Source organism: Hetaerina americana, unplaced genomic scaffold (assembly GCF_022747635.1).
Source record: "Hetaerina americana unplaced genomic scaffold, ioHetAmer1.1.p SCAF_9, whole genome shotgun sequence".
NCBI lineage: Eukaryota > Metazoa > Arthropoda > Insecta > Odonata > Calopterygidae > Hetaerina > Hetaerina americana.
In genome coordinates, this window is record NW_027287538.1 from 45326302 (window position 1) to 45338900 (window position 12599).

Consider the following 12599-nt stretch of genomic DNA (forward strand, 5'->3'; position numbering starts at 1 on the left):
GTTGGAAAACACTGTCTCATCACACCGTCAATACTGTTCGTTTTTACGACATCCTATTCACGTACATTTTTCGGAAAGGTCGTCTATCCTTCCATCCTATTCCTACGGTCCACAATACTCCCATCAGCTCTGTTGACTTTACTTTGTTGGATGCCTTTTCGAAATTAACAAAAAGGATAATTTTGGATATAGCCTATATTTATTTCAACCAACTTTCTCATTACCGCTATGGTATCAAAGGATTTATTAAAACCCAACATTTTCTTAGTCATTATAGTTGTTTGATATGCTCTCTACCCTTATATTCATGGTTGTCACTTTGACGGCAAGCAATATTAAACTTATCGTCCTTTGCCCCTCTTATAGTTTCATTTTAATCATACGTATTTCGGTCCTGGGGTCAATATGTTTAAACGAAATATTCTGGTCGAATTTGAATCAATACTACGGAAATATCCAATAAGGTGTGGCATGACGGGGTTTTTTCCAAACTCTTCTTTATTAAAATTCCGCTTCACTTAATACAAATATTTTCCTCCTGCCTCTTAAACCGCTATTTATTTTAAAGCTATGGATAATGTAATCTTGATTAATCCAAAATATCCATTCCGATAATACGTTCTCCCGTGCACTGCGCTATGTCATCGACCTCACATCTTTATGAAGGATTCACCTCAGAATCAAGTCCACCAAATAATTTATTTTTTTTTCAAATGATGCAATTGTGACTTCCTCTCGCATCCGTCTCAGGATCGACAAAGTGAATGTCCAGAAATACCGACATCTCTTCGTCGAATCGGTGCGCACGTGGAAGATTAAATCTAATCTCTTTTTGGAAATGTCCAAATGCTAAATGTTTGCACACAAAACAAAAGCCACGGACTGAAGGAGTTCCCATCGCTCTTAACAAAGCGCCTATTTCCACAGTCCTGTACATCATATTTCTAGGCGTTAACTTAGGTAAAAAGACTAAAATATACCCGTCCCTTTGATTCTGTGTCATCATTATTTTAACTAGTGAATTGAAATCAACAAGGGAAGCTCTTGCACCTTTATCATGTAGGAAAAGAACAATTTTACTCTCTTTAAAAAATTTCCGAGCATGGGGGTAGACCTTTGGTAGCGTGTCGCCGGTTCCAGTCCCGTGACAGGCCGAAATTTTTCGGCTTAGAAAATATATATTAACGGTTTTTCGGAACGAGGCAACCACACATTAACAGAAAAACCACAATTATGATATTTTAGAACGAGGCAACGAGGAAAATAGATCCCTGAACCCATGGGGAAAGGCAGCAGTTTCACCACCAGGCACTATTGGCGCAGACCGAGTGGGTCGACCCGGCATCAGCGCAAGGGTGAGAAGTGCATGGTATTGGCCGCAGTACTGTGATATGGATGGCAACGGGAAACCACCACATTATTCTCCCTAGAATTTTCAGCCTTATTTTGCATTCAAATACAGTAGAATGGAAAAGATGTGTGCTGCAGTAAAACAATCCTAGGATTGAAATACTAACAAAAAATATCCCACGTGGGGACTCTTCCATCACTCGTCCCAGTCCAACTTGGTTCTCCTTGCTTATAATCTTCTGGCCTCACCCAATTACAACCCCAACACAACTTCTTAAACTCCGTTACACAGAGAGTGGCAGATGAATACACAGGAATAACAAAACCACGACAAGATCGGTAGTTCGCACATTTTTGTTCGTCTCCACATGAAACCTCAAATTTTTCCACTCAAAACTAGGATAAAATCCTAATCCTCTCTTCAATACTCAATGAATCAGAGAGATACTGATGACAATTTTAATCCACAGATTATCTCCCAACAATATTATTCACTCCTTGTGAAAACTAAAATAACAATCCATCTATTATTACCACAGTTATTTAGCCTTAGCCCGAAAATAGCACTTTTTGGCCTTTACATCGGACTATTAACCATGAAAAAAATGGAAACATTGATGGTTTCCGGCGTAACTGTATGCAATCGATTCATATTGGAAATGAAAAAATAGTAACTTCCTGATTACACAGAAAACTCTTTGAAGTTTTCTATGTAATCACAAAGATACTATTTTTTCAATTTCAACAATGGAGACAAACACCCAAGCCCTGGGTTGAATAAAATCCACCCAGGCGGGAATCGAACCCACGACACTTGCATTGGCAGTCGAGGATGTTACCCCGCCGCCACCGAGGCCGGCACTACCAATAAAATTAGACCCGTCCATTCCTCTTCCGACGGCGACCAACTTCACCATCAACCCAACACAGTATTCTCTACCACCCCCTTTATAAAACCGGAATGATATACACAATTCATCAATGAGAAGTCATCAAAATCACAAAGACTCTACATATATGCTCAAAGTAACTGGTGTTTCACGCGTACAAATCGCAAGACCACCACGTTTCTCGCTAAGGTCCTTGAAGCATCAAACCCATTATAACTAACACCATAACCCTAATTAAAAAGCAAACCTAAAGAGCCAACCTGTTAAGGAGTTCTGCAGAGAGCAAAATTAAAGGCAAGCCAAAACGAAGTGTGACAATTTGAAGACGGAAGGAATAATTTCCTTCATTTTCCGTGAACTCTTCAGTAACTATAACAAGGGTATTCATCATTATTCTTTTTCTAGGCTTCATTTTCTGTAGACTTCTATCACGTTATATGTTTTCCTGGAATACACGTATAGTATAGGTACGTACGTGTATGCGTATTGGCCGTAGAGGCGAGATGGTAAGCTTAGATTGAAGACTCAGAGAAGTGAATGTGGAGAAGAACAGAGAAAACAACGATGAATTTCAAGAGATGGTGAGAGGGGAAGTGATAACTATTTGCAGAAATTGAAAGAGGTCACGACAAGTGGATACTGATGGAGATCCAACGGGTTGCTGAAGAGATTAATGGAGAGGAGAATTCTGCGATAGCGAAGTAAGAGGGGGAAGTATAGAATGGGCATTTTAAATTTAATGAAAGGAAGTAGATAGTATTCAGGACAAAATAAATAGTTATTTTAATATATATGTAATGGTGCTTAGCTATACTCCGGGTCACGTTAGTTAGGAGTACAGCCGTGTGTAATGCCATGGTCCATCGAAAAGCTGTCCTAACCCGCTTACTACAATTAGTAATACCCGTAATGAGTTTGAACACACACACTGTTTTTTTAAGAAAACGAAATCATTGCATTAAATTGAAATATTTATGTTTTCCTATGAAAAAAGATACCTCGAATGTTTATGCATTGAATAGTATTTGTCACCAATGATATCAGAGAAAATGTAAAGCTTACTTAGCTTTTTTGTATCAAATGGACCTTTTTTATAAATTCAAGGGGTCACTAGCGTGGGATGAGCAGGAAACAAACTTCTACTGTGCAAAACTCTCTTTCTTTCTCCAATTACGGAGATGCGTTGGTGTAATTTTCGTGATATCCTTGGAGGAACCATCTTAGGAATGAAGAAACACATACCCACGTGGAGGGAACACGTCGTTTTGAACGACTTTACCGAAAGAACAAAACCCGAATGTATTATTTATTTAAAATCCCCTCCCTCTCTCTCTCTCTCACTCACAAAATACCGGTCCTCGCAATCGACGAATCTGATTGGTTGAGACCAAAAGAATTTTCTGCTTTTCTCTCTGATCAACGCATCAGATGGGCAAATTAATTTACGTATGGCGGACGTGTCCGCATAAGCCGATATGATCCAATTTAATCCGCAATGGATAATATAGTATGTATAAATATTTTTTGCCGCCGTAACCCATACAAAAACAATATATAATTCTGCACATTAAATTTCTGTTCTTTTTTTTTAGCTCAATGCCATCAAACTGTTGATATTTTTTCCAATTAACCCTCCGAGAAAATTCTATTGCCAAAGGAAGTGGTGTTTCATGGAGTTTGATTACATATGTGTGTGTGTATATATATATATACTGTATATGTATATATATATATATATATATATATATATATATATATATATATACCGGTAGATTACCTAATTATATATATATATATATATATATATATATATGCATAAAAACACAGATGTAGATTTGTAGAATATAGAGACACAAAGAAAGGACCCTCACAATATGTTGTGAGTGTCCTTTCTTTGTGTCTTTATATTCTACAAATCTACATCTGTGTTTTTATATATTTGTGCGTCGCCAAAGAGCGTTCCATTTCGAAGATATTTATATATATATATATATACATTATTATATATATAAATATTTTGTGACTCCTAACAAAACACAAACTCCAGCATCCTACTCTACATCAGGTCCCACTTCATCGCTGAGTACTTTCTTCCTCCCTTCATCCCGTCCAATATATACTATATATATAGTGTACAGTATATTCAAACTCCCGTGACTTATTTCAAATTTATTTAAACTTCTTCCAAAACAGTTAAATTCAAGTAATAACGATACTTGTTTGCGTATTTATTTACTTGACGCATGCAATTCACGATTTTCATGGTGCGAAAACAAAGTGTGGTTATTCCGCGACAAATAAAATTTCATTGACTGCAATTGGTGGGAATTGTTCAACCGGAAAAAATTGAGACTACCAAATGGCTCGCACATATCTTAACCGATTGAAAATTGAATTTCGTTTATTTTGCGGCGCAGTATGCATCTACATATACGATACACCATACGATTAGACCTGTGGGAGTGTAGCGGAGAATTTTAACAGCTCAACCCTACTTCATGCACTAAGAAACTACGGAAAATGCCTCAACATACATTGCTTAGGGATCTATCGGTGATACAAACTCATATACAGCAAATTCAAAGTAGAAAATATTGACTGGGATTTGAACCCGAATACCTTCATTCTAGGTCAACGCGTCCAATTAATAGTTTAGTTAGCTATGGGACATTCACAGAGCAAGATGTTCTTACAAATTACTGTACTTACGATGCTACGGATTATTTTGTCTAATATAATTTGGAAGCATATATTTTTATTTTTGCCATCCTGAAACAAACATAAAATTATTTTAACCAGGGATTGTAAATGTTACAAGTATCGATACTCCGTTGCAGAGAAACGCTATCGATTTTTGCCCAAAAAGGCGATACTTGCTAATCATTACTCAGATTCTGGTACCGAATTACAGGTATCAAGAATTAATTGTCCTAGGTGGCCCTGAAAACTATTAATAATATTCATAAAAAGCTGGTATTAATATTGGTACCTAGGTACAAAAATATACCTATTGTTCGTAAACTAACTCCAGCAGATAGCAGATAGATCATACCATGGTAACGAGGAATATTTACTTAGGATATACTTTTATCTCTACTATCACCGACCCCTGTTTGCATCTATTAAATTCTCAAGGTTTGTGGCTTTTTTAATGGCTTTAAACGACCCTTCTTGTGTAGCCTGTTGGCCCTTAAATATCCCTCGAAGGCACTTCAAGCCTGTCATCAGGTGTCAAAAACCACACGGCAAATCAAAGCATTAAAGTTTTTGTGATCATATTTACTCAACGTCTCCGATGTCAATTCAACGAAATAAAAGTTGATTTTAAATAAATTAATATAATATTCCCGAGAAAATATATTTAAAATTAAGTTCCGATATATAAAATAAAAGAAGATTTCGCATGGTTAAAAAATCAATCGTCTTGACCGAGATTCGAAACCGGTTCCCTCGATATCCGGAAAATTCCTATCACCCATTTAAACTCTTTGGTTCGTAGTTCCATCATCAGGTAATGATGGATGCGCAGAAATAGAATAAAAAATAATTATTTTTCCGTTGATAGGGCATAATTTTCATTTGAAATCCACAGGAGGCTGAAAGAAAAACTTACAGGGAAAATGATTGCATACACTTTACAAGGTTTATGTGGAGGAAATGGTATGTGAGACATAGGAGAAACTTACGATAGGAATGAAAGTCGGTGGGGAATTCATAAAATCAGTTAGGTTTACGGAGACCAAGCTTTAGTTTGTAAGCCAGCCAAGCATATCCGAGCGCATTAGAATATCAGTGTTATACGAAAAGTATGGCTAACTTAACTATTAAATAGGAGTTCATTAAGTAGAGAATGTAGAACAGTTTACCTATCTCTGAAGTGTTTTGGACCAAAATGGTCAAAGTAGTAGGGACGCAAAGAGAAGAATTGCACAAGGCAAAGAGGTTTTCACAAGGAGGAGGAGATTGATGGCGTAGAATTTGGTTAAGGATGTTAGCAAAACGCTTATTAAAACTCTGATATAGAGCGCAGTTGTGTACGGCGCGGAAACATGGTCACTGAAGCAGGATGATAGTCGTAGATTGGAGGCTATTTAAATGTGGGTGTGAAGAGGGATGAAAAAGGTGAAATTGACTGAAAGGAAAACGAACGGACGAGGAGGTGTTCTGTATGGGGGGATGGAGAAAAGAGGATCGTTGAGAAAAATCCAAGGAAGGAAGGAAAGATGGATGCAGACAGGTGATGTGGACAGTAAGGTAAACAAACGAGGAAGTGCTAGACATTTTGAGGGAGGAGAGAGGATTACTGAGTGAAATCCAAAGGAGGCAGGAAAGATGCATTCAGACCATTGTGATTAGTAATGAGATGTTGAAGACTGTGATAGAGGGTTTGACTTTAGGCACGCGAGGAAGGGGTAGGAATAGGATAGGCATTTTGGAAGGAGAGCAGGGAGGGAAGAAGGGTTGAAGTGTTGTATGTCAGGTCGTGTTTTTTAGGAGAGGCAAAGGAATAGATCATTAAACCGTTGTATAGTCTGTGTACATCCCAAATCACCATTATTGATAATATGTCAATAATAATAATAATATTAAAAAATAATAATAATACGCTCATATATCCTGCTTCGTCTGGATGTCTGATAATAATTTATTTGGGATCCACTGCATGTATAACCGAAAAGGATTAAAATTAATCTTTATTTCACATTGAAAAACTGACGGTATGGGAGATAAATTAATTAAATCAAATTTAATTACAAATTTCATGGGACGCTGTTGCATTTCTTTTGGAAAAAAATGGTCCCAAATGAAATTGTAGAGATTGCTTAACAAAATATTTAAATGCGAAATACCTGCATATTAATACGCGTTTCACATGTATTTCCTTTATTTTCTTTTAGCGTGATTTTTGAAATGCGATTCGGTTTTTGTTTATTTTCCCATCAATTTTAATTACTACGATTAATTTACGTTACGTCCAAGCAAAATAGAGAAGCGTAAATCAAAGTGACACATGGGCGTGAAAGGATTGAAACATATTGGATTTAAAACATGTAAAATGATAGCCTTGGTTTATTTTATAAGGTGTATTTTCATGGAGGAGAATGTGTCAGAGCAATTGTCTCCTTTACCCCTCGCCATTTCAATGCTTTATTTGCGAATTAAAATCAAAATATTTGACTTCGTTGACGGTGTTGACAAATACAACCATATAAATCCGTGTTCATAACATACAAGCTTTAAACTAAAGTGATCAAATCGAATGTTGGTTTTGATATGTGAGGGTCGAGTGCTAATTTTGTATTAAGGAGTCATGCGTATGTAAACTATGCAATGTAATCTGTGTAATTTAATGTAATTTATGTAATGTCATGTAATATATGTAATGTATTGTAATATATGTAATGTAATGTAATATATGTAATGTAATGCAATATATGTAATGTAATGTAATATATGTAATGTAATGTAATATATGTAATGTAATGTAATATATGTAATGTAATCTATGTAATGTAATGTAATATATGTAATGTAATCTATGTAATGTAATGTAATCTATGTAATGTAATCTATGTAATGTATTATATGTCTTGTAATCTACGTAATGTAATCTACAGGCTTCGTCCGGAAAATAAGTGTACTGAGCTCAGGAAAAAAAATTTATAACACTTTTACATATCTTAAGCTAATATTCCTCAAAATAGGACCCTTGTGAGTCGATACACTAGTTCCAGCGGCGTTCCCATTCCTGGAACGCTCCCGCGAAGGCATCATCGGGAACCTCTCGAAGACTCGTCGTCGACCTCTTCTCTGCCCTCCATGAACATCTTGTGCCACCGAAAGATCATGTTTCTGGACATGGCTGACTCCCCGTAAGCCTGGTTAATCATACCGACAGTTTCGGTAGACGATTTCCCAAGCTTTACCGCAAATATGATGGAATAACGCTGCTCCAAAAACTTCGGCATCGCGTTCCGTGACGTGGGTCGAAGCGTGGAGGTTCGCGTTAACAGAGCTCCTCACTACACCACAGCTCAGAGCCGACTGCCTTTTTCAGCGTCACTTGCCAACATACCCCCCTCCAATCGCAGCCCATCAGAGCGGTGCTGGGCGCGCCTGGAGCGGAGCGCCCAGCCCAGGAGTCAGTACACTTATTTTCCGGACGAACCCTGTATGTAATGTAATTTATGTAATGTAACATATATAATGTAATTTAATCTACTTCTTGCATAATAGTTCTAGTGTGCATGTTAATAAATGGATACAGGCAATTGATTCTTGTCCAGGAAATCAGTATGAACATACGATAGCAGTAGTACTATCACATATGGAAGGGGTCGGCAACCCTTGGGAGAGATGTTCAAGGGGTCCCGAAAGAATGAGAAGTACGACCTCCTCCCAATACTTCTATATAATTATTGTTTGTTTCAGGCATAATAATGCTGCCTATATAATTATTAACACACCATCCTACCCTATTGCATCTCCTACAATGTCACGCGTGGCGATAAACAACATTACACATGGTTCTAAAATCTGGATAGGCCTTCTGATCGAATCCTACGCCTATGATGGCCATTATTTATCAAACTTGTTCGTTTGTTTAATAGTCGGTATCTATTAATCTTAATTAAATCTTGGTTAATTGGCCGACAATGGCGTAGGAAAAACTATTATTATCTCATTTATTTGAGTGAACCACCAACATCAACTGCCTCTTTCGTGGATTTGCACCATTCGCGAGACTTCAGCTGCGAGAGTTGTGACAATAGGCCCATTTGTAGCACGGCCTTGACTCTGTATTCACCGAAGCTATAATACCACCAAACCGGTCATTCCTCACTATCGTCAAAATACTTACTTCTATATTTCATCGGGAGAAATTATCACAAATTCAAGGTAAAATGCCGGGCACAAATAACGAATAAAAAAATTTCTTTTCTTAATGAAACAATTGTTGATTTGAACACCTTACCTGCAAAACTATTCGACCCCTTTCCTAACAGGGTAAGATAATAACCTTTAAGATAATATGTAAACAATCCATGTAATAATTTGATGAATGTGTTGGGTAAAATTGTACGTAACAGCTTAATTTTTAAATTTTTCTTGTTGATTGGGAAACTGATGTTAATGAGATGAGGATTTTCTATTTTTTGTGTCAGAGATCGATGTTTGGAAGATTCCTTTAAGTGTCTTTTTTTACTGACTGATTTTATTTATTATTTTTGGTGATATTGATTCATGCCTTGATATGTCATGTTATTTTTTTCCAAGGTAAGTTTGAGTTTAATACTTGGACTTGTGTGCCACCTGATATTGTCTATCTGCACATTTAAGTTTTAATAACAATAATAATAAGTTGGGATTCTTAATATCCTGAATTTCTTAATTATTTCTCTCACATTTGTTAAAAAAAAGACGCTCAAACAAGTAAATTTCACCAGCTGATTTTAAAGCTAATAATATCATTGAAGGTTAAACTAACCCTTAAAGCCATCACTTGTAGGGTTCAAATCTATGCTGTGGGTGCGTTGAGGGACATAAAAGGATTAATCGTTACCTTCCTTTACCACCCCTAACTCCTTTTTCAGAGAATTAATTTTAATATAGGCACATATCTTTTGGTAAGCCTTTAAAGGTCAGGGTATCAAAATAATTCGTAGTGTAATTGAAATTTATGGGAGCTCATAAAATGCAAGGGAGTGGGGGGGGTGTTAAATCTTCACCCTTCCTCCCTCTATTCGACCTTTTCCCTGAGATTCTCATCACTTTAATTTGCTTAAATATATCCCATAAATGTTTTATTAAACACCTCATCAAATGAATAATACCTTTCGTGTTGATGAAGAATAAAAATGAAATTCGATAAATCACCAGGATTTTATTTTTAAAAGTTTAAAAATTTCGGAATGAAAAGGAATGAGATTGTAAAGAAATACAAAGGATGAGTTTAGCTCATAAGTTGGAGGGACATAAAATAGAAGAGTTTGCCTCTTCCGGTAGCGTTTTAGAAGAATGTGGGAAAATGAGTAAATATATTCACAGAATTTAATTAGGTAAAGAATTAATAAGAGTAAATTATAATGGCCCCACACTACTTGGGTAGATCAGACCACAAAGATGAAATAAGGAAGATAGATTTCAGTACAGATAGATTCCAATACTCATTCTTTCCCCGAACGATCAGGAATCATAATTGTAACAAACCAAAGTCATTTTAGAAATATTAAAAACATTTAATTTGCTAGCCGGAACAAAATTAAACATTGCAAAGATATCAGGTATATTAGTAGGTGCATGTGTGTGTTAGTTGGTAGTTTAAGTGTTTGAATGTGTTTGGGGCGTAAGTGTTCTTGCATAAATGTATACCATGTTTTGTTTGTGGACTGCATTTATTCGTGGCTTTTGCATGCGGTTTTTTCTTTCTTAACTACGAGTGGTGTCCTAACACCCCGCACACAAGTAGAGGTATTAAGTAGATGTAGATGTAGAAAGAAACTTTTTACAAATAGGCGGGGCTTGATGACAGGCACCTTAGGTGAATGTGTAAAGAAAAAGACAAGCGAAAACTTTAATTTAAGTCGTACATCTCAGAAACTTGGTCTTTGAGGAAGGAGGATGAAAGTAGTTTGAAGGCATTTCAGATTCGGGTGCGGAGAAGAATGAAAAAGGTAAAATTCGATGGAATAGGAAAACAAAGGAAAAAGTACTAGTCTTGGTGGGGGAGGAGAGACGTTATTATTGGAGTAAATTCAATTATGCAGAAGATATTGAGAAACAAATATAAACATTAAGATAAACGTTGCACCCTTCACTTTACAGGGAAAAAGACATTTGTTGTCTAAAAGAGAGAAATTTTACAATCTTCCACGCAGAGATTTATTTTTTACAACGTGTTTCAATGTGAACTCATGTTAAATTTTTCCACTCGCTTATTAACTGTATTAATATTTCACGGATTTAAGCTCTTCTCCAAATAAACGTAGTATCCACGAGCGCAATGCATCTTTTATTCAAGGTGTTCATTCTTACTATCCATGGTAGATTTTGGACAGTTCCAAAGGACTACTTACTTCCGAGTACTGCGGAAATGTCCCCTCGTGTTTGCCCAAAATTACGAAGTGTGTTCAATAAATAATGGGATTTGAATTATTTGGAAAGAATTTTATCTATTCGTTGAAATATTCGTCTAGTTCCGACAGCGTTCGAGTCACGTCGGGGGTACCTCAGGGAAGTGTAATCGGGCCGTTGCTTTTCTTGATTTTTGTTAACGATTTGAACCGCGAAGTGAAAAGTAAGGTTAGGATGTTCGCGTATGACACGGTGATCTATCGGGAGATATCTGGGGATGAGGATCGTTTTATTCTAGCACAGGATTTAGATTGTATTACTAAATGGTGTTCTAACTGGGGATTGATACTAAATTATAATAAATGTTCGGTGGTAAATTTCTGTAAAAGATCAAAGGGATTTGCTTACAAATTAGCTGGAGTTGACATCTACATCTACATAATATCCCGCAAGCCGCCGCAAGGGCGTGTGGCGGGGGGTGTTAGGCCACCAACCGTAAAAAGGAACAATACCACATGCAAAACAACAACGTGGAAAATTACACCCACAGCAGCGCACACACTCATGCAAAAATCCCTTCATCCAACACTCATGCAAACACATATACCGCAAACCAACAAAAAACTGCACCCCAGGATGCAGCACGAAAGCCATCCTACAACACGCAAGCCGGGACACAACAAGCAAGAATGAGAAACACCACTACCACATGAACATGCACCACAAAACACTCTACCCCCCGAGGAGACTGTGAAAGGTAGGGAATGCGACCCAACGTTGCAGGTAGGAGGAATTTCCCCTCGCGGAGAGGGACGAGGGATTGAAAGGGAGACTTAAAAACAGACGAACTGACCTAGCAGTAGTTGATACGGTAAAATACCTAGATGTTACATTCACAAGAGACTTAATTTGGGGGATTCACATACGTAAAATCTGCGGTCAAATATATAAAAATTTGTGATTTATTAGACGCATTGTCGGCAAAAGTGAATCGAAAATCAAGGAACGTTGTTACCGCGCTCTTGTAAGACCTCATTTAGAATACGCATGTAGCGTGTGGGATCCGAGTGAAAAATGCCTCATTCAGGAAATTGAGAAGGTTCAACGCCGGGCAGCCCGTTTTCTTAAAAATTCTCACGATAAAACGCAAAGCGTCACCGAAATGCTCATGGAGTTGGGGTGGGAATCATTAGAAGAGAGACGATTCAATGCAAGATTGAAATTATTAAATTAATTCAGATCCGCATGTTTCAGCACCGAGGTCTCGCAAATTATTCGTACTAC